General features: G+C 43.0%; 1 protein-coding gene across 2 annotated transcripts in view; it reads left to right on the top strand.

The window, feature by feature from the left end:
• Positions 1-1902: 1902 nt before the first annotated feature.
• FBXO42 (F-box protein 42) overlaps positions 1903-20818 on the top strand; it is a 117218-nt gene continuing 98302 nt past the window's right edge. Inside the window, exon 1 of one of the 2 annotated variants that reach the window (XM_029578292.1) lies at positions 1903-2424. The gene's annotated coding sequence lies outside the window, so the exon portion shown is untranslated. The remainder of the gene's footprint in view (positions 2425-20818) is intronic. The other variant, XM_029578291.1, reaches the window with a different exon arrangement.

Genomic DNA, 20818 nt, shown 5'->3' with positions numbered 1-20818 from the left:
CCTCCACGAACTTATCCAACCCTTAAGCCCAGCTACACTAGCTGCCTTAAAATCCTCTGGTAACTAATTCCAGAGCTTAATTGTGCATTGAGTGAAAAAGAATTTTCTGTGATTGTTTTTAAATGAGCTATTTGCTAACTTCAGAGAGTGCCCCATAGTCCTTGTATTATCCAAAAGGGTAAATAACCATTTCATGTTTACCCGTTCAAGTCCTTTCATGATTTTGTAGACCTCTTATCATATCCTCCCTCAGCTGTCTTTCTCCAAGCTGAACTGCCCTAACCTCTTTAGCCTTTCCTTATAGGAGAGCTGTTTCATGCCCTTTATCAGGCTCAGACACTGATATCTTCCATGAGACACAGACGCACACACTTTCTCAGATACTTGGACATATACACACTCTATCTCACACACTCTTGCACTTTTTCTGACACACACATGCTTCTATTTCTGCTCATGTGCTTGCTTAGCAAGTGTTCCTTTCCCTGGACTGGCTAAACACTACAGCATCATTATGTAAAGTTCTGTACTTTCTGCCAGCCCTCCCCCAGCCTGCAACATCCACCTTTACACTTCCTCCTCCCGCTTCAGGTCACTCAGGGGCCGATGCAATAAGACACGTTAAAATGGATGATCGTATTAAACGCCTGTTTTCCAAACGCACGCACAGCCACCTCTATTGGGCACCCAATGCAATATAAAGTGAGCTGCTGTGTTAAAAAGGCCATGCTAGGGAAAGATTGTGCGTCCCTAGCGCTCAAATGCATCAGGCACCCAGGAGACGTGGCTATGTGCCCACAATTGCTTCAGTCCCTTAGTGAAATTCTGGTTTGTGTTCTGAAGAAATTCAGTGGCGACAGAGATACTTTTTTGGCACCAGAACACAGGGAAAGCTTGATCTGAAATGTTCATTTCTTAATTAAGTAATCTCCATTGGCAGCAAAGGAACCTTTTCAAACTCTTGTCCTAGTTTTTATTTAAAGTGCTCTGTTTGAATCGCCCCAGCTGAGAATCGAGTTCTACTAGTGTTCATAAATCATACCATTGATATCTTGTAAATCTGCTGTTGCCATGAACCCGTGACTTGTGGAATGATTTAATGCCAGCTCCAAGGCTGGAGTTATGTTTGCCACGCTAACAAAGGTGATTTTCTGCATCAGGGGGTAATAGCCTCATCTACATGGAATTTACATGTGCTGGGTGCTGTTGGCTAAGCAGTTGTTTGGGTGCATGTTTTGGACATACTACCGGTAATTCCCTTATTACATCAGGTGCTGGTCTAACGCATCCAAAATGCACGTAAACTAGTGCGCTAGGCAGGGTGCACTTTATTGCATCTGCCTCTCACTGTGTCCATGGCCCACTGCACTGCCCTTCTCTGAGATCTGTCCAGCCAGCTCACACAGAGGCCTGACTATGATGACTCAGAACCTCCCCTGAATACCAACAGCACAGCAGATAAAAGATAGCCCTCTCCTTGTCTTCTGTTCTTCTGCTGCTGTCATTCAATCATAAGGTGATAATGCTGCAGCTCCTGCTTTTTATGCTGGGTTTTTGTTTTTTTGCTGGCTGTGATTTCTTTCTCCTTACTGCAGAGAGAGAGCTCGGCAGTGACGTCATTCGGTGGTTTGGGTGGGAGGGGACAGAGGAAACCAAAAGAGACTGTTCAGGGAAGAGGCTGTGGTGAGAGGGGACACTACAAACCCAGCCAGCATGACACTCTAGGCAAATGAAGTTTCGCTCTCTTGTACTTTCCTGCCCCATTCTAGCCAGCGGAGGTCTCACTCTCTTACACTCGCCTGCAACGCTCTAGCCAGAGGAGGTCATAGTCTGTTGCACGTTCCTGGGGCCCTCTAGCCAAAGGAGGTCTCACTCTTTTGTACTTTTCTGCCTCCAGATATGCTCCATTAAGTAGGGAATCCGATGGAAATTTTAGAACTGTGAGAAAGTCGCTCGTTTTGTTTCTAAATGAGCTCTTTGTCTCATTCACAGTTCTAAAATCTACATTTGGTTCAAAAAGTCGCCAGATGTAGTTACAAAATTTGTAAATTAGCAACACGGGCGCCAGCCCCAAAACGATCACTCGATCTCCTCGTCTCTCACGTTGGAAGCTCGGGGGCGCGCCTACGTGCGCGCACGCTCGCGCTCCCCCCTTTTCTCTTCCTCTTTGGGTGAGGGCTGGAGCTGAGAGGACGAAGATGGCGGCTCCATTGCACTCGGGTTTCCGCTGGACGTGAATTTGTGGGGAGGCCGGCGGCGACGGCGCGGCTTCCCGGGGAAGGGGGGAGACCGGGGACATCTTGAGACGCCCTCGCAGGCTGCTGAGTGCCCGAAGACCGGAAAGAAGGGGAGAGAGGCGGCCGAGGCTTCCCCCTTCTACCGGCTCAGAGCCCGAGAGAGCGAGTAGGAGGCGGCGGGCAGCAGGTGAGTTAATTCCGGGATATAGGCCTTGGCCCTCGAGGCCCCGCGGTTTTAAGTTGTGGCGGGAGGGTGTTTTGGGGTTTTTTTTTTTTGGCGTTGCACCTAGAAAGGCAGTCAGATGCGGGCTTGGACTGCGGACTCTCGGGAGGGAGGCCGGGCATCTCCGGGGGGGGGGGGGGGGGTGTTAATAGAGGAAACTATACGGTGGCGGCGGCACCCCCTCCCGGCCCTGTGTAAGCAGGTGGCTTCTTGCCCGGCTCATTTTAAACGTTTAACGTTTTTGCTGGCGGCCTGTTAAAATTATTCCGGATCCCTGGAGGGGTTTCCTGTTTGTGGCTCGCGGGGGAGCCCAGGCTTTGGTGTCTGCTGGTGAAATGGTCACACATTGGAGAGAGAGAGAGCAAAGATTCCTGAAGGCCGCATGCACAGGTCTGAAAGGTAATCGGGATCAAGGCACTCATTTGGACAATTGTGATGCGTAGTCATGGAAGCCAAAATTGGTAGTTTACACGTTAATAGGTGTTACTAGTGGCCTTGGTTGCTTCGTAGTGAGCAAGCACCGCAAGGTTATTACGGTATTTCTGTTGTGGTGGTAGGCGTTGTGATTCATATTTGAAAAGAGGTTCTACTATAACTCCACAATGTAAAGAAGGAGAATCAAATGCTCTGCTAAAGTTGTTAATTTTCTTAGCTTGTTTGAATCTGTAGACCCATATGCTGTTGGGTTTATAATTTTTTTTTTCTGTGTATATGTGTAGAAATAAGTCTTAGTAAACAAGTTATACTTTTTATTGGATCAAATTCATACATTCCTGACTAGCTTTTGATGGCTGTAGTTCCTAATCAGATCAAAACTGTGCACTTTTCACATTGTATCTTAATAGGGATGATGCTACCTGCATAATACCAGAAAGTTTTAAATAGTATTATTACAAGTACAATTTACCATTGTGAAATGCACTTATCTATCTCCAGTGATGTAGCAATCTTTTGACCTTGGAAATCATTCTGCTACCCCCAGATTGTAAAACACAAAGTAGTGCCAAAAGGTACTTAAACTTTTTGAAATTGAAAATGCTACTTTGTTACCCTAATGCATATTCTTATTTTCACAACTTTCACACAATAGATAATGTATACCTATTTTTAAATCACACTGAACCATGTTGTATATTTATAAATAACAGATAAGAGATTTGATATAAAAAAGTAGAATAGTGCTAGTGGTCTGAGATCTTGACACATACTTTTACAATCATTGTATAGTTTTATTTATTTTTTATTATGACATGTCAGATTTATTGAAATTGCCAGCAAGACGGTGGAAAGTTGGTTGGCACTATAAATCAAAATCGAATTTCTTTCAAGGCTGTTTTGGTAATGCAGAGCAAAGTAGAGTGAAATAGAGAATAAGCATTTTGCAGTTTTGTTTCTAACAATTTTTGGTCTAATTCATTTAGGTCTTTTCCTGTAGACAGGGGGGGGGGGTAGGAAGAGGAAGCTTTGGTGTATGTGACTTTGAAGTTGGTCTCCCATTTTTTACAGTACGCTCTAGTATGTTGCTATTTTTAATTTGATTTGAAAAATTTGGCAGTGAGGTGGGATGGTCTTTGTGATTGGGGGGATGGGTAATAAGTTGCCACAAGGGTGAAGTAGTATGGGTCTGCTAGCAGGAATGAATCTGCTTATGTTGTTTGGCAGTCTGTAGGGCTGATTTACTAAGGATTTTTTTTTTCTGTTCTGTGTCTGGGGGGGGGGATGGAATTTTTAGTAAATTGGACCCTTAATTTGGTGTATCAGTTACAAGACTTGACTCCCTGAGATGCTTCTAGAAACAACTGTTGTACCAGAAAGTATTCTGCTTAATGTCAGCATTGTGAACCTGAATAACTGGTTATAAAATATAACACAATTCACTGGAAGAAAAAGCAAATTATGAACAATTTTTCTCTATGTGCCAGTGGCAGCCTGCAGAATTATAGGAAAAACTTGTGCTGATATTTCTGGCAGTCAAGTTTCAACTGAGTAGTAACTAACTCCTTCAGTCAGACTTTATGCCATTCTACTGACATGTCCTCTGAGTCTAAGTAGTGTTTATCTCACTAATAAAGATTTTCTGTAAATGTTTGAACTCCCCTTTGTGCAACCCGCAGTGCTAGAGCTAGTTAAAAAAAAACCTCTACAAACGTAAGTCTCTCGCTGTTAACTATTATATGCTTGTAATATCTTGAATCGTGCATTCACTAGTGCATCTTCTAGTTATCTTCCTAATCGGATGTCTCTTGTTTGGTTTAATATGCTTATTGTTATACCTTTTGCTCAATTGTTAAGAATTTTTGATTATGATAGTCTTATTATTTTGTAATCACTCAGCCTCAGGTACAATAACTTAGATTGTAAGCCCTTTAGGGGATAGGGGAATACCTTCTGTACCTTATTGTAAACCGATATGAGATCTTTGAACATCTGTATATAAAAATCATAAATAAAAAAAAAAAGTCTCTCTAACTGCTAAGCAATGCTTAGGTTGTACACTGGATTGAAGAGGTTTTGAATTCTTAAGAAAATGCTTGAGTATTGGTAAATTGAGAAGATAATGCAGTGAATAGGGGGTTTTATGGGGATGGTTTATATGTATGAATGGTGTGGATTTGCCGCAATCAAAGATTTTATGTAGTTTAAATTGTAATACAGGTGCTTTTCTGGATTCTGTATACATATATACACACACAGAGTGAAGAGGAGACTACATTCCAGTCAGGCTAGTCAATATTTTATAAACTTAATTTGTTCATATTAATATGTAAAAATGAGAATGTTCTACCTCTGAAGAAATAGCACCCACCCATGATCTAAAGGTTTGTGTTTAAACAATTTTTATTGAGTTATACAATAACAGTACAGATCACAACACCTGGAAGTGAGAGGAACTCTGATCTCACCCCAGAACAGTATCACCAATAAAAAAAAACACCTCTTCAGCATCCCCCCCCCCCCTTTTTCGTTATAGAAGTGAGTAAAACTGTAGGTACTACGAAATAGTCCCCCTCTCCCTAGGCAAGGCCATCCCTTACATGATCTAAAGGTTTTATTCTGTCTCTCTACCCATCTTCTTGTAATCCCCTTGGAGAACGACGACATAAAACAAAAGAAAATGCTGTCACTTGAGAGAGAAGATAGCAGCTAGGAATGCATACGTTTCTAATTTTATTTATTCTTTTATTACTTGGATCAAGTCGATGCTCTCCACTGCCATGCGGAAGACTTTAGTTTGGCCAGGTTTCTGTGCTTTGGGCAGCCAGAGCTGCAGCCATCATTCAGCAGGAACATCTAGCGAGTCAGAGACCACATTAGCCAAGTTCCAGAAGGGACTAACTTTTGGGGTCCCTGGCCAAGTTGAAAGGGGGATACAAAAATAAAGGCTAAAACCCTGGCTGGCTGCGTATGAATGCTCTTGGGGGGGCTATAGCCCAATACGGGCCACCTCCAACTAAGCTGAAAGCCCAGAGTGGAGGAGGAGGAATCTGCTGGACCAAAACCAAATATCTACTAAAAAAAATGCTCTGATAAAGTGCAGTCTAAATTAAACCTCTCACTGTCTTGGGATTTTCCTATAAAAGCTTGACTTCTACATACAGTACCAGAAGTTTAGTTCACTAGTATGTTAGAGGAGCTGAAAAATCATTTCAAAATCACTGCAAAAAGGACAATGAACAGCTGGGGGTGGCCGTATGATCTACTTTCATCCCTCATAAACCATGCTGCTCCAAGCCTGGCTCTAACCACTTACTTTTCTTGGGACAGAAGATAAAGCTAAACTTGCAGTAGGATACTGCTGAGTAATTCCCACGGTGATATATATTCTCCTGTAAAGGAGGAGCAATAGGCAGTATGTGTGCCAGAAAATCAAGGGAAAGGTTGCATAGGTATGGCTTTAGGAATGCTTTTCAACATAGGTTTGTGGAAGGGATGGGGATGTGGGTGATGGAGGTATATATGCAAGGTACAGGTTGTGGGTGTGTGAACCCAGGCACTTGGTTATTTTCCTCCTCACTATGAGGGAGAGAGGTGTGGGTGGCTTTGGGGGTGTGGGGGAAGTGGCTTTGAAGGCACCTTTTGCTGCCATTCATTGCCACTTCCTTTAGTTACTTTTCTCTCTCCACGTGGACAGCATTTGTAATGGAGCATGGGTCAGTATTCTTAAAATTTAAACAGCTTCTAAAAAGCACTGGGAATTTTTTTTTTTTTTTTTTTTTAATTTGAAGCCACAATTCTCTGAAAACACTGATCTGATGATTCTAGTTTTCAAATTTGTCCAAGATACTAAACTTTTCCACCCCTCTTTGGAGAGTTATTGAGCCTATGGAGAGAGAGACATCGATCCCTGTTACATAATTCGTTCCAGCATGCCATTTGTCAGAAAGCATAAGCTAAGATCTCTCCAAAATACTTTAAGAGAGTGGGGGCTTAATAAGTTAGAGCAGCATATTTAAAGCTAACACTACAAAACATTTATAAATATGATCTGGGCTGTTGTCCAAATAGGTTAAATAAGAGCAGTCTCCTGGTGTATTAGCATAACAGAAATGTCCATCAATGACCAACCTATTAAATCAGAATTTTGAGGCGGGGGGGTCATGATAAATGCCAAATGCCCAACCAAAGTTTTATCCCCTGAGTTCTGTACTTTCCGTTAATGGAAAATACTAGTTGTATGCTTCAGAGCCCGAAAAAACTGAAAATTTCTTATGCTTACATGTAGACTGAAGTGGTGCAAACCTCATTTCCAGCAGCTTTTCAGCTTTCAGTTGGCAAGGGTGCATGATTTGTCACCAATTCTCCTTAAGCTTCTTCTTTATCTGGATCTAAGACATTTTCTGCCCCCTCCTGCACACATCGATTAGACAATCCATTATCTGGGAAGAAATAATTCTGCTGTGGTTCACTTCTGTTCCTTACTAAAGATCCTTGTTCCTACTTCTAAAATGCTCTAATTAAATTTGATTTACTCTAATTTGTACAAACTGCACTCAATCATCAACTCTGACATGCTGATGGGGAAACATCCTGTATTCAGAAATTTGAAACCTGAAGATAGCAGTACTTCAGAGATAATCACATCTAAAGTCTATTCTACACTGATTTAAGCCAAACAGACATTTCTGTGTCTTTGGCTAGGAGATGCATTCAAGTATGCTCAACACCCCAGTTAAATTAGCTTTCTATGACTCAGGCCTTAGTATTTGGGGGAGGGGCAGATTTGGATCCCCTTCCCCATTCACAGAGACTTGCCAGGCATGGGCACGTGCAGAGATGGCACTATTGAGCAATCTCTGCCTGCCAACAAGCAATACATCTAAACAGAGACTGTCCTTGATCTCTTAAGACTGGTGAGGGGCCCACCCGGATATGCAGCCTGGGAAGGGAGAATCAATAAATTATTGAGGGGTAAATTAAATCCCAAAACAGCACCCTAGTAGAAATACAAAAAGTGAAACCAAATTAAGTAATCTGCAGTTGAGTGCAAGAGTATAGATGTTTACAAGAGAGAAAAATTCTGTTTCTTATAAAAACTTCGTCAATGATGGGGGGAAAAATAAGAGGCAGATGAAACCTTATGGACTAACCAGTTTATTGCGGCATGAGCTTTCAAGGACAAAGTGCTCTTTGTCAGATGCATGAAGTGTAGTACAGGAGGTGGGTAAAATATTTGGGGATGGGAGGAGGATACAGAACAAAGAGAAGGCAGTGAATTAGGCAGGCAGGGATTGGAAATCAATCAACTGCCATCCATACTTACATGCCTCCAGCTTCCAACCACCTCCTACCACCGGGTCCATTGCCTATAGCTAGGTCCTATGGTACAATCACAGCTGTTCTTTTTTTTTTTTTTTTTTGTAATTAAAGATTTTTATTAATCCAAACAGTACAACATGTAAACCATACAAGGTACATTCAGAAAGTAATTTAAACCGAACCTAGAACATTGGCATTGTACAAATTCAATCTACAGAACCAGAAAGCCAGCGGTATAAAAAGTGATGTAACATAAGTCGTAAAGAAGGTTTACATACCACCATATGTACCAAACCTTTTGTGATGACAGTACCCTCCCCCCCCCCCCCCATCACAGCTGTTCAGAGGACTCCCATCGGACATTTTTGGAATTACAGTACCCATACAATGAAGTAAGAAAACATATCAAAGCAAGGCTACACGCTCATCCAAAAACAAAAAAACCAGAACACCTTTGGTCATTACCTATAGCTCCCCTTTGAAACCACTGAAATATATTGGGGATCTACAACCCGTCATGGACAATACCACCCTCTCACAGACCATGGATTGTAAATCCCATCCTAGCTTACCGAAAGCCTCCCAACTTCAAATGGATACTAATCAGAAACCACAAATTGTATAACAACACAAACATATTAATCCAGACAGTGCCATCATAAGACCTAACAACATCAACTACAACATCAGGGGCTTATTCCTAAGGAAAAGAATAAATGGACATAAATCTGACATTAGAAAGGGCAACATTCAGGAACCAGTAGGAGATCATTTCAACTTTCCAGGACATTCTCTGACCTTAAAGTTGCCATACTCCTAAAAAGTAACTTCAAATAGACACTCCAGTGTGAAACTGATGAACTGAACTAAAAAAAAAAAAAAGAACACTATGACCCAAGGTTTGAACAGAGACAGTGGCTTCATGGCACATTACAAATATCTATGAATTTAACTGTTCTCAGATCATTTTGTCTTTTCACACTTAGTAGTTGAAGGATAATGCTATTAACCTGCTCTGTTCACACCCTGCCTGCCTAATTCAGTGCTTTCTCTTTGTTCTGTATCCTCCCCATCCCCACATATATTTTATCCACCACCTGTACTATATTTCATGCATCTGAAGAAGGGGACTTTGTCCTTGAAAGCTCATGCCTCAATAACAGGCCGATACAGAAAATTGCGCGGGAGAGCTGGCGAGCGCACAGGCCACTCTCCTGGGCGCGTGATTCAGAGGGTGGCCTATGCAAATTAGGGCCTGCGGTTGATGCTTAATTTTTCCGGCATCTGTTCTCAAACCCGCTGACAGCCACGGGTTCGGAAAACGGACGCCGGCATAATTGAGCGTCCGTCTTCTGACCCGCGGGCCGATTTTTTTTTTTTTTTTTTTTTTTTTTTACTTTTGGGGCCTCCGACTTAATATTGCTATGATATTAAGTCGGAGGGTGTACAGAAAAGCAGTTTTTTCTGCTTTTCTGTACACTTCTCCGGTGCCGGCCGAAATTAACGCCAGCCTTTGGGCAAGCGTTAATTTCTGAAAGCAAAATGTGCGGCTTGGCTGCACATTTTACTTTCTGTATCGCGTGGGAATAACTAATAGGGCCATCAACATGCATGTATAAGAAAAGTACTTCACCTTGTTACAGGCTTTTCTGTATTACTTTACCCAGCATTAAGATCTTTGGAGGGGATAGCCTTGTTAGTCTGGTGCAGCAAAAATGACGAGAAGTGGGTGGCACCTTATAGACTAACCAATTTACAGGCTGATACAGTACAGTGCGCTCCGGTGGCGCGCACTGTTAGCCCAGGTTTGGACGCGCGTTTTCGACCCGCTAGCTTTACCCCTTATACAGTAAGAGGTAATAGGGCATCGAAAACTAGCGCCCGCAACATGCAAATGCATGTTGATGGCTACCATCGCCAGATGAGCATAAGAATTCAGAAGAGGCTCGAAGTCTACACCATCTCAACGTCTGCAGAATCCTACTCAGATACCTGGAAAGGTCTGAATCCGTACGAAAGACGGACCATCTATTCGTCCTTCACAGCGGGAAGAAGCAAGGGGAATCGGCCTTGCGAGCAACCATAGCCCGCTGGATCAAAGAAGTCATCAAAGCAGCCTATGTAGAAGCAGGCAAACCACTGCCTTTACAAGTCAAGGCCCATTCTACTAGAGCCCAGGCAGTGTCCTGGGCGGAAACCAAGATGCTGTCACCCGCCGAGATCTGCAGGGCGGCAACATGGTCCTCCATCCACACCTTCTCCAGGTTTTACCGCCTGGATGTTCAGGCTCGGGAGGACACAGCGTTTGCAAGGGCAGTACTAAGTGGATCACGGGCAGCCTCCCACCCGGTTCGGGAGTAGCTTTTATACATCCTATTGGTCCTGAGTCCATCTGCTACACGCTAGGAAATGGAGAAATTTCTTACCTGATAATTTTGCTTTCCTTAGTGTAGACAGATGGACTCAGCATCCCACCCACAGTTGCCGTTACTCATGGAATTCAGGGTGACATCCCCGAGAGCGAGTGATTCACGGGTAAGACATGCTTTCCTTCAGCTAGGACACCTATCCTACCGGGTGTCTATGTTTCTCGGTTGAGGGCACTGGCAGTCTCCAGCTATAACCAATTTAATCCAAGTTAATCAAGTTATTCAGTCAACACATATATCCACAATGCTTTTCGAGGAGAATACTGACGAGCTACACTTCCTGCAGGGGTATGTGTACTAGGGCTGATGTCAGATTGAAATCTGATCAGTCTCCAACTGCTATACCCATTGGTCCTGAGTCCATCTGTCTACACTAGGGAAAACAAAATTATCAGGTAAGAGATTTCTCCATTTTAAATGTGCTACTTGTTAACTTCATAGAGTGCCTCCTAGTCCTTTTATTATCCGAAAGAATAAATAACAGATTCACATTTACCCATTCTAGACCTCTATCATATCCCCCCTCAGATGGAAAGGATACTTTACCCTGCCATTAGGTGTTCTCTGGGTCTTGCGCTGCAATCAAAATTGCTTTCATCTATAAACCTCCTATACATATCATTTCAAGTATTAAATATGAACTTCAGCACTTGCTTAAAACTATTTAAAAACTTACCTCAAAACATCCTACCTGGTGCTTCTACAGTAACTAAACCTGCTGACAGCAGCATATCCTCAGGCATTACCTTCCAACTACAAGGAAGCTGTCATTTTATCTAAACATTACTCCTTCCCTTCTCAAATGATGCAACTTTATTGAAAGCCCTTTAATAGAACGCTTTCCATTCTATAGCCATATTAAGCCATTGGGTTGTATAGTGTGCTGTCTAAAGATGAATTCCTGCTCTCTGCGTTGTATCCATAATGTAAAATTTCCCCTGCACGGTTGTATGACTTGGTATAAGACACAGAACTGCAACAGGTCTATGTCATGGATATATTCAAGTCAATGCCTTACTAATGGGGCATCCAATTTATTTGTACAAATACATGATTTGTTGTATTATGGGGGTTTTTATAGCCAGTTTAGTGTGCCCAATATAGATCTTCTGGTAGAGGCATAATACTGCATATACCACCTGTCTGGTATTGCAATCAATGTTTAATGGTTAAACGTGGATGTTGAAGTACCCGAATAGGCATCACCTTATTACATTCTGCATAGCTATTCTAGCTAAATTGCCCCATTCTTGTCTGTTTTCCTCTCGTAGTCCTAGCAAAGTAGCATGCACTAATGAATCTTGAATTTCGCCTCCTAGTTTTTGCATAAAACCTGGGGCTCCTTAACCACTTCATAAAGGGGCAACATCGTCCAGTGTTTCAAAATGATTACCTGCACCTCCTGTGTTTGAGTCCATTATGACAGCACACATATTGGCCTTGTTACTGGTGGCCTTGTGGAGGGTTTGAGTAGTAAATCCCTATTAGCATGGAGGGCCCTCTTGTATGCCCTTTTAAGAGCAGTGGGCTACGAACCAGGAGACCAGGGTTCGAGTCTCACTGTTGCTCCTTGTGACCTTGGGCAAGTCACTTTACCCTCCATTGCCTTGGGTACAAACGTAGACCTGGATTCATCATTCATCGCAGAATGACGAATCTTGAGAAAACGGGGGGCGGACATTTGCACCGAATAGCGCCACCGTTAAAGGTGGTGCTATTTGGCGTGCTACTGCTGACGATAATGTTAGTAACATTATCGCCAGGAGCGAAGACACCGCCGACTCCGGCCCCAATCTAATTTACATGACATTGCATGCGATAAGCCTTTGATAAATGACCCCCTTAGATTGTAAGCCCTGTAAATTACAGGGCTTACAATCTAAGGGGGTCAGGTTACATTCAGGTACTGTAGGTAAATACCTACAGTACCTGAATGTAATCCACTTTGAAGTGCTGAAAAAAGTGTGAAAAGTGGAATATAAATCTAATATATGGTGGCTTGGGCTTATTACCACTTTCGCTATTCTTACAGTACTGGTTCATTTCCAAATCTAAGGCTCTCAGAAACATGGAAAATGATGGCAGATAAGACCCATCTAATCTGTCCAGCTTCATTCCTAGTGCACTGTCAGACCCCTGTTTAATCTCTGGCTTTCCCCTAACATCTTCACAACTAAGGATCTTCCGTGCTTAGCACATTCTTTCTTGAATTCCATTACTGTTTTTATCTCCACCATATCCGCTGGGAGGCTATTCCATTCTTTCTGTGAAGAAATATGTTCTCATGTTCCTTCTCTGACCCCTCTGCAGCCCTTTCATAGTGATAACAGGCTGTATGCAAAGTGGCGTCTACAACAGCCAGGGGATGGACACTGTTCTTATCAAGACAGATCCCCTCTATCTCTTCCCATTGCTGAATTTCTGCAGTTGGAGGTGAGCCAGAAAGAGAGAGGGTGACAGTTTGGAAAGGAAAGATTTGGAAACACTTGGAAGCAGTAACAAAACAAGGCAGTTTCTTAACAGAAGGAATACTGATGAGTGAAAGTAACTGCACTGAGCCCTGCAATTAGGATTCATTTCACTTTAGTACACAAATTAGTTGGTACTTACATTCCAGAGAAAAATTGTTTTGCTCCTTTTTTAAATTTTAATTTGCCTTTGAAAATGCAAGGTAATAGTCATAAGAACATAAGATTTGCCATACTGATTCAGACCAAAGGTCCATCAAGCCCAGCATCCTGTTTCCAACAGTGGCCAATCCAGGTCACAAGTACCCAAGGGGTAGACAGATTCCAAGCTGCTTATCCCAAGAATAAGCAGTGGATTTCTGCAACTCGACCTTAATGATTTATGGACTTTTCCTCCTGGAACTTATCAAAACCTTTTTTAAATGCAGTTACACTAATAGCTTTCATCACATCCTCTGGCAATGAATTCCAGAGCTTAATTATACGTAGAGAAAAAATTCTTATTAGTTTTAAGTCATCACCTAGTAACTTTGTTGACTGTCCCCTAGTCTTTGTACTTTTTTAAAAAGTTAATGTTTATTCATTCCACTCCACTCATTTTATAGACTTCTATCATATCTTCCCTCCACCATCTCTTCTCCAAGCTGAATAGTCCTAACATCTTTAACCTTTCCTCATAGGGGACTTGTTCCATCCCCTTTATCATCTTGGTTGCCCTTCTTTGAACCTTTTCTAATTCTACTATGTCTTTCTTGAGATGTGACCAAAACTGCACACAATACTCAAGATGAGGTCGCACCATGGAGCAATACAGAGGCATTATGATATTCTCTGGTTTGTTCTCCATTCCTTTCCTAATAATCCCGAGCATTCGATTTATTTTCTTGGCTGCTGCTGTACACTGAACAGACAAATTAAACATATCAACGATTATGCTTAGAGTCTCTTCCTGAGCCATAACTCCTAATGTGGATCCTTGCATTGTGTATCCATAATTTGGGTTACTCTTCCCTGAGTGCATCACTTTGCACTTGTCCACATTACATTTGATTTGCCATTTGTTGTCCAGTCTCCCAGTTTTGCAAGGTACTCTTGCAGTTTCTCAGTCCTTTTATGATTTAAAAATTGAATAATTTGTGTTATTGGCAGATTTGATCACCCCACTTGTTCCCATTTTCATATTGCTTACAGTTATATTAAAAAGCAGTGGCCCCAGAACAGATCCCTGGGGTACTCCACTATTCACCTTTCTCCATTCAGAGCATTTAGTCCTTCTCTCTTTTCTTTTAACCAGTTCCCAATCCACACTAGAACATTGCCCCCTATCCCATGACTTTTTAATTTCATAAGAAGTGTCTCATGAGGGACTTTGTCAAATCCTTTCTGGAAATCCAAGTTTTCTACAAAATTCCTATTTGGTGTAAATTGCCAAATATCTGGACGTTCTCTGCCTACTGCCATATGTTCTCATGCTGTATAAAGCAAGTCTGTTCAGCTTTTGGAGGATGTTTGGCTGTTCACTATGTGAATTTACTTCTGAGCACATTTGGTCATGCTCTGGCTGGAAGAGTGAAATTAAGTTTGGAATACCAGCTGCAGAAACTGCTGTCAAGCAATTTTGATTTTTGATAGCTTGCAGGCTGATATGACGTGGGTGAGTGGGGATATTGGTACTTTGACCAAAATCCATGAAACATAGATATAATCAGCTGATAAAGAGTGCTTGTCCACTCGTTTGCCCATTCGTACCTGCCTACTGTGCTGTCCTAGGTAGATCTTTGTTTATAGTGATGGATTTCCGTCTTACGGGCCGATTCAGTAAAGTCCGCGGGAGAGTGGGCGAACAGGCCACTCGCCTCTGCGCGCGATACAGTAATTAAATAAGGCCCAGCGGTAGAAACTGGCAAAAGGAGGCGCTAGGGACACTAGCGCATCGCTAGCACCTCCTTTTTGACAGGAGTGGCGGCTGTCAAAGGGTTTGACAGCTAATGCTCAATTTTGCTGGCGTTGGTTCTCGAGCCCGCTGACAGCCACGGGCTCGGAAACCGGCAAAATTGAGCATCCGGTTTTCGACCCAACAGCCGCCGGCCGACTCCAAATTTTTTATTTTTTTTATTTTTTACTCTTCGGGACCTCCGACTTAATATCGCCATGATATTAAAGTCGGAGGGTGCACAGAAAAGCAGTTTTTACTGCTTTTCTGTGCACTTTCCCGGTGCCGGAAGAAATTAGCGCCTACTAGGTGCTAATTTCTGAAAGCAAAATGTGCGGCTTGGCTGCACATTTTACTTAATGAATCGCGCGGGAATACCTAATGGGGTCCTCAACATGCATTTGCATGTTGAGGGTGCTATTAGGTTCGGCGGGTTGGACGCGCGTTTTCCGCCCCTTACTGACTAAGGGGTAAGGGAAAACGCACGTCCAATGGCAGGTTAACGTGGGACGCACTGTACTGTATCGGCCCGTTAGTGAGATGTAGGGGGTCAATTATAGTACAATATTCAGCAAATCGTTGGCTTGCTCATGCTAAGCAAGCCCATGATATTGACATTGTTCCTGCCCCTCCTTACTACCTATAATAGTCAGTCACTCTGGAGCCTGCAGTATTTTATTGCATCTTATATGATGGCTATTCAAAACTTTTCACATCTCTGCAGTGCTAGTAGCTATATTACTAAAGTGTTGCATCTTCTGTTGACTAGAAAGACTTGTGGCTTTTAACAGCTAAAGTCTATCAACAGCATTCTCTGAATGTTCAGATGTTATATTTGCTTTCTGATTCAGAAACTGGTAGAAAAGGGGGAGGATGTGTGTGTATGCACATGCTGTGCTTCCCACTATTCTCCAGGACTCAGATCCACAGCAAAGCGCCAGTTTCTTCTTACGGAGTCTGAAAGCTAGTTCTGTTCCATTTTGCCATTGAGATCCCTGATTCAGAGTGCTAAATGGTTTAAAAAAAAGAACAGTATAGGCATGCAACTACTTTTGAAGAAATTACTTGAAGTCTGTGTGAATCTCTGGGCTTATGGGCCACCCAGGCAAGAGATTGTAGTGTGATGCTGCTGTGGGAAAACTGATAGTCACAAATGCTGACATGGAGTTTTTAAAATAAATCATCAACATGAAACTTGACACACACCTTCATCATTTGAGCTCTCTGCAGTGTCATGGACTTGCCTTTTATAACTGGCATTGATTCTGGAGCGCTCAGCACTTTAGATTTTCTTTCTATTTTTACCCAGGTTTGATCAGAATTTTAATTGCCATCATTCAGTATAGTTGTGAAGTGCTAATACATAGTAGCTTTATTTTCCCAAAGGATTTTAGTGTGCTGATTTGATGGTACTTGGAGCTGATACAGCACGAGCAGTGACTGGGCAAGCTTCCCCATGAAACCGTATAGAAAATATTTGAAGTTCCTTTAAGGGAAAGTGTGGCAAATTTTCAGTCCATTTTCCAGTTTTGTTTCTTGTGTAAAGAGGGACTCCCAAAATACTTGCTTCAGGGTACATGCATTTCACACGTTTGTTGTAAATGCCTTTATTCTGCAGTTGGTTTTCTTTTTCATATTCTTCGGAAGTTCAACAATTAGGTATGGCTATATGTCAACAATTGAAATGTTGGTGTACAAGGGTAAAGTAATGCGGTAGCCATGTTAGGCCATTTAAATGTACAGAAATAAGTCGTCAAGTAAGAGAGATTTATAGGCGATACCTTTTTATTGAGCTGCTAGCTTTTAGGAGGAGTTATAGCCTCCCTCAGGTCCAAACAGAATGAACAGGTCAGAGTTAAAAATGGTATTGCCAGAGAATACAAGTGAATCATATTCAGGGAATTCTGCACACATTAACAAAACAATGCAATTGCTGCTTTAGAGTGATACTTAACTTTTTCATATTGCATTTTAGATTGTTTGTTAGAAAATGCTAAATTTTAAGTTTCGGCTTGTTTTGTGCAGGATTCCCCCAGGGGTACTGTAATAGTATAAGGCCCAATGCCCCCTTCTCTTTTTCCCTCCCAGCTGACTCGACCCCTCAGCACTCTTACCCCACCAAGACTCAATCCTGTAGCTCCCTCTTTCTTCCTTTTCATTCCTGTGGTTCTCTCTCCATCTCCCAGTTCTCCCCCCCCCCCAAAACCTCACTTGCCTCTCTTCTTGACCCCACTACATTTGCTCGCTAAGGTCCATATTCAAAAGCATTCAGCTAACTCAGAAGTTATCAGGCTAAACAAATATTTGGGCACTTATCTAGCTAAATTCTAGCTTCCTAATAAGATAGGTGAATAGAATTCAGCCGGCTAAATTAGGGGCATTACGGAGGGTGTAACTGGGACGAGTTAAGTTAGCCGGCTGAATCTGAAGAGGATGTTAAATTCCCAGAGTCAGGGGGTAGTACCGGCCTGGTTGAGTCCTTGTTGCTTCTGAGACAATAGCCTCCAGGGGTTGGGTTTCCCAATATCCTTGGGTCTGTGGAGCCTCCTCCAGAGAATGGTTCCTGGATTCATAGAAACCTGGTAGCTCTTAAATTGGGAGGGGAAAAACAGGGTCTGCAAGACTGCTCTCTCTGTCCCTGTTCCTTCCCCCCCCTCCCTTTTTCCAGTGAAGGCAAAAAAAAAAAAAGCTTTAAGGCTTGGAAGAGCAGAAATTGGAGAAAGCTCAGTCTGCTTGGCAGCTGGCAGGAGCTCCCTGGAGGTGGTAAGTAATGGCTGTGCCGTTTTATTTCCTTGGTGGAGGAAACAGTGTTGGGGCTTGCTTTGTTAGCTGTTTTGGTGTGCACAGCAGCTGAAGGAAGGCAGTAGCTGAATGTATTTGTTCACCACAGGAAAGGGGAAAGTTAACTTAGCTTGCTGTGCCTTGTTTGTTTTTCTTTGCTGTTTCTGGAGCATTGTAGAGAAAATGCTCTGTCTGCAGGGCTAGCAGGACCCCCCCCAGCTTTGCAGGCTCCTTCTGCCTGGTCTGTGAAGGAGATCTGAGCAGGGAACCTCAGAAGATGGTAGTTGAGACTCTCACACTAGGGAAGAGCAGTTGAGAAGAAGAATCGGTGATTGCACCAGGACAATTACCACAGTTGCTAAACAGCTTGGGCAGTTGAGGAAGTGAATTCTTTTTCTTCCTTTCTTCCGTTGGGGGCAGCCTCAGTATGGGATCTGGGGAGGCTCAGCCCTCTGAAGAACCAGGGGAGCCACAAGGATCCCTGGCAGGGAAACTTTGTTCAAGACTTTATCATGGCAATGCACAAGCCTAACCTACTAGTATTCATGATGCCCTAAAGGGGTGACGTGTCCCCTAAGGGCAGTATTCAAGAGGCCAAGGGAAACTCATAAACTTCTTTTAGGGGGCATTCAAGCTTCTGTTCCTCCCGGGAAGCTGCATGGTCTGGGGGAGGTTCACCCGGGGCTCTCTGGGGAATTTTTCAGCAGATGAAGATGACGATGACTCCACCTTAGTATGCCTATTTTAGTAAGAGGAGCTAGCAGCTCTAATTTCCAGTGTAGTGGCTGCCCCCCAGAAAACCTGGCCAAAGGGGATCCTATCCTTCAGGGAATTAGAAAGTCACCAAAGACATTCCCCTTGCACAGCGCCCTTAAGCGTATGGTTCTTACTATTTGGGATACCCCACCCGGGGTGGGGGACGACAAAGGGAGGAAAAATCTAAGTAAAATCTACTCCCTGCCACTGGGAGAGAGGACTAGCCTCCTTGGAAAAACTGAGGCTTTGAGCTTAGCAGTTACATGCAAGACCACTATTCAGGGTTAAAGGACCCTCAAGGTAGGAAAATAAAGGCAACACTTAAACAGGCCTTTGTGACAAATGCAATGGCCCTGCAAGCCTCTATTTGCAGAGGTTATGTGCCCCAAACTGCAGGGTATTTATGTCCAGCAGCTCATCTGTCTGGGATCAGCTTTAGCATTACTGGCTGACGATATGTATGACTCTGTAAGAATGTCCTCCAGGGGTCTGGCTTAGGAGTAGTGGCCAGGAGGCTTGTATGGTTGCGCAATTTGGTGTCACTCGGCATCAAAGTCTTGCCTATGCCAATTACCTTCTAAGGGCAGTCTCCTCCTTGGAGAAGATCTAGAAAAACTAGTGAAGAATCTGGGAGACACAAACCCCAGAAGCTTCCTGAAGTTCAAAACTGATCGCAATGTTTCCAAGACTGTGCCGTCCACTGCCACCCTTTTTTCTTTTCTGGGGTAATGGAGAAGGGAAATGTGCCTCCTTTGCCATGAATGCGTCTCTTTCAAGAGGGTCCCTGGTCTCCCATGCCTGGCCATTTCTGTAGCAAGGGCCAAAATTTGTGGCTTTACTGCAGCTGCACAGACTGGGGAGTGTAATCATAGTCACTAGGGATGCCAGCTTGGAGTGTTGAGCACGTTGTAGGGCCAGATAGCCCAGGGAAATTGGTTGAGGGAGGAAGTGTCATGGTCTGTAAACAGGTTAGTGACGAGAGCTATTAGAGTGGATCTGCTACATTATTTCGCTTTGATAAAAGGGAAGGCACTCATAGATTTGTCAGACAGTGCCACAGCAGTGAGTGACATATGTAAACAAACAAGGAGAGACAGCCTAGTGATGCCACAGGAAGCATCTCAGTTTATTTGTGTGAAGGACACTCCTCAGCAGTAAACTCAATCATGCTGAAAGCATTGAAAGACTTCAACTTCCTTAGCGTACATCAGAATCTGGTGGGTGTTTGAAGGATTCTGCAGGGAGGCCCCTAAAAAGGAGAGATGGGTTTCAAAGCTACCTTAGCCAGCTAGATCAAGGAAATAATAGTTATGGCTTACCTACTATCAGACAAATGGGCGCTCTGAGCTCTCTTCCTCAGCCTCCCTGGAGATCTGTAAAGTGGCCACTTGGTCACCCTTGCATTCCTTTGCAAGGTATTGTAAATTGGATGTATAAGCCAAGGCAGACTCTGCCTTTGGGGCGGGAGTCCATAAGATTGCCCTGTCTTCCTCCTCCTCCTCCAGTAAGAAACAGCTTTAATTCCCATGTGTAATTACTGATCTAGCAGGAAGAAAACAGGTGAAATTTATTCTTAGCTGATTAGACCAGTCCAGAGCCTGCCCAGGAATACAGGGTAGGTGGTAGCAATATTGCTATCCAAGCATGTCCTCATGCTTCTTCATTCATACTTTGCCAAGCCTCTTTCCCTGATTGGCTTATTTAGAATGGTCTTGTCGACCCTATTATTATATTATAATAAATAGTCAATTCCTGATGCAGTAAGTTAATGATACGCTAATGAATTAGAAGGTTAAAAAACATACAAACCCAAAAAAGCTGTGCACACACATATGCTTAGCAGTCACAAACCATGTTCTGTGGCAGAAAGATGAAATGTTATTTTTACATGAATATTTCCTTGGTTCCTGCTACATTAGTCCTTATGTATCGGCTTCCCCTTCCACGGCTGATGGAGACAGAGTACACGCCTCTTCTGACCTCATTTGGGGACTATAAGGGAGATGTGGTCCTAGGTAACTTCCAGGAGCCTTCTGCCAAAGCACTGTGACCAAAATAAAATCACCTTAATTGAAACTTCATAATCAATATTTTTTAGTGCATGCATATCTTTTACTTGCAGCTTATTACCTTGGTCTGCCAAGAGAATGTATAAGTGAGCATTTACATATTCTCTGAATCTGGTGTATAGTACTGTAAACTTCAGAGAAAATAGGCACAGATCCATAACTTTG

This window comes from Rhinatrema bivittatum, chromosome 15, assembly GCF_901001135.1.
Source record: "Rhinatrema bivittatum chromosome 15, aRhiBiv1.1, whole genome shotgun sequence".
NCBI lineage: Eukaryota > Metazoa > Chordata > Amphibia > Gymnophiona > Rhinatrematidae > Rhinatrema > Rhinatrema bivittatum.
This window is presented reverse-complemented; position numbering and strand designations above follow the sequence as displayed.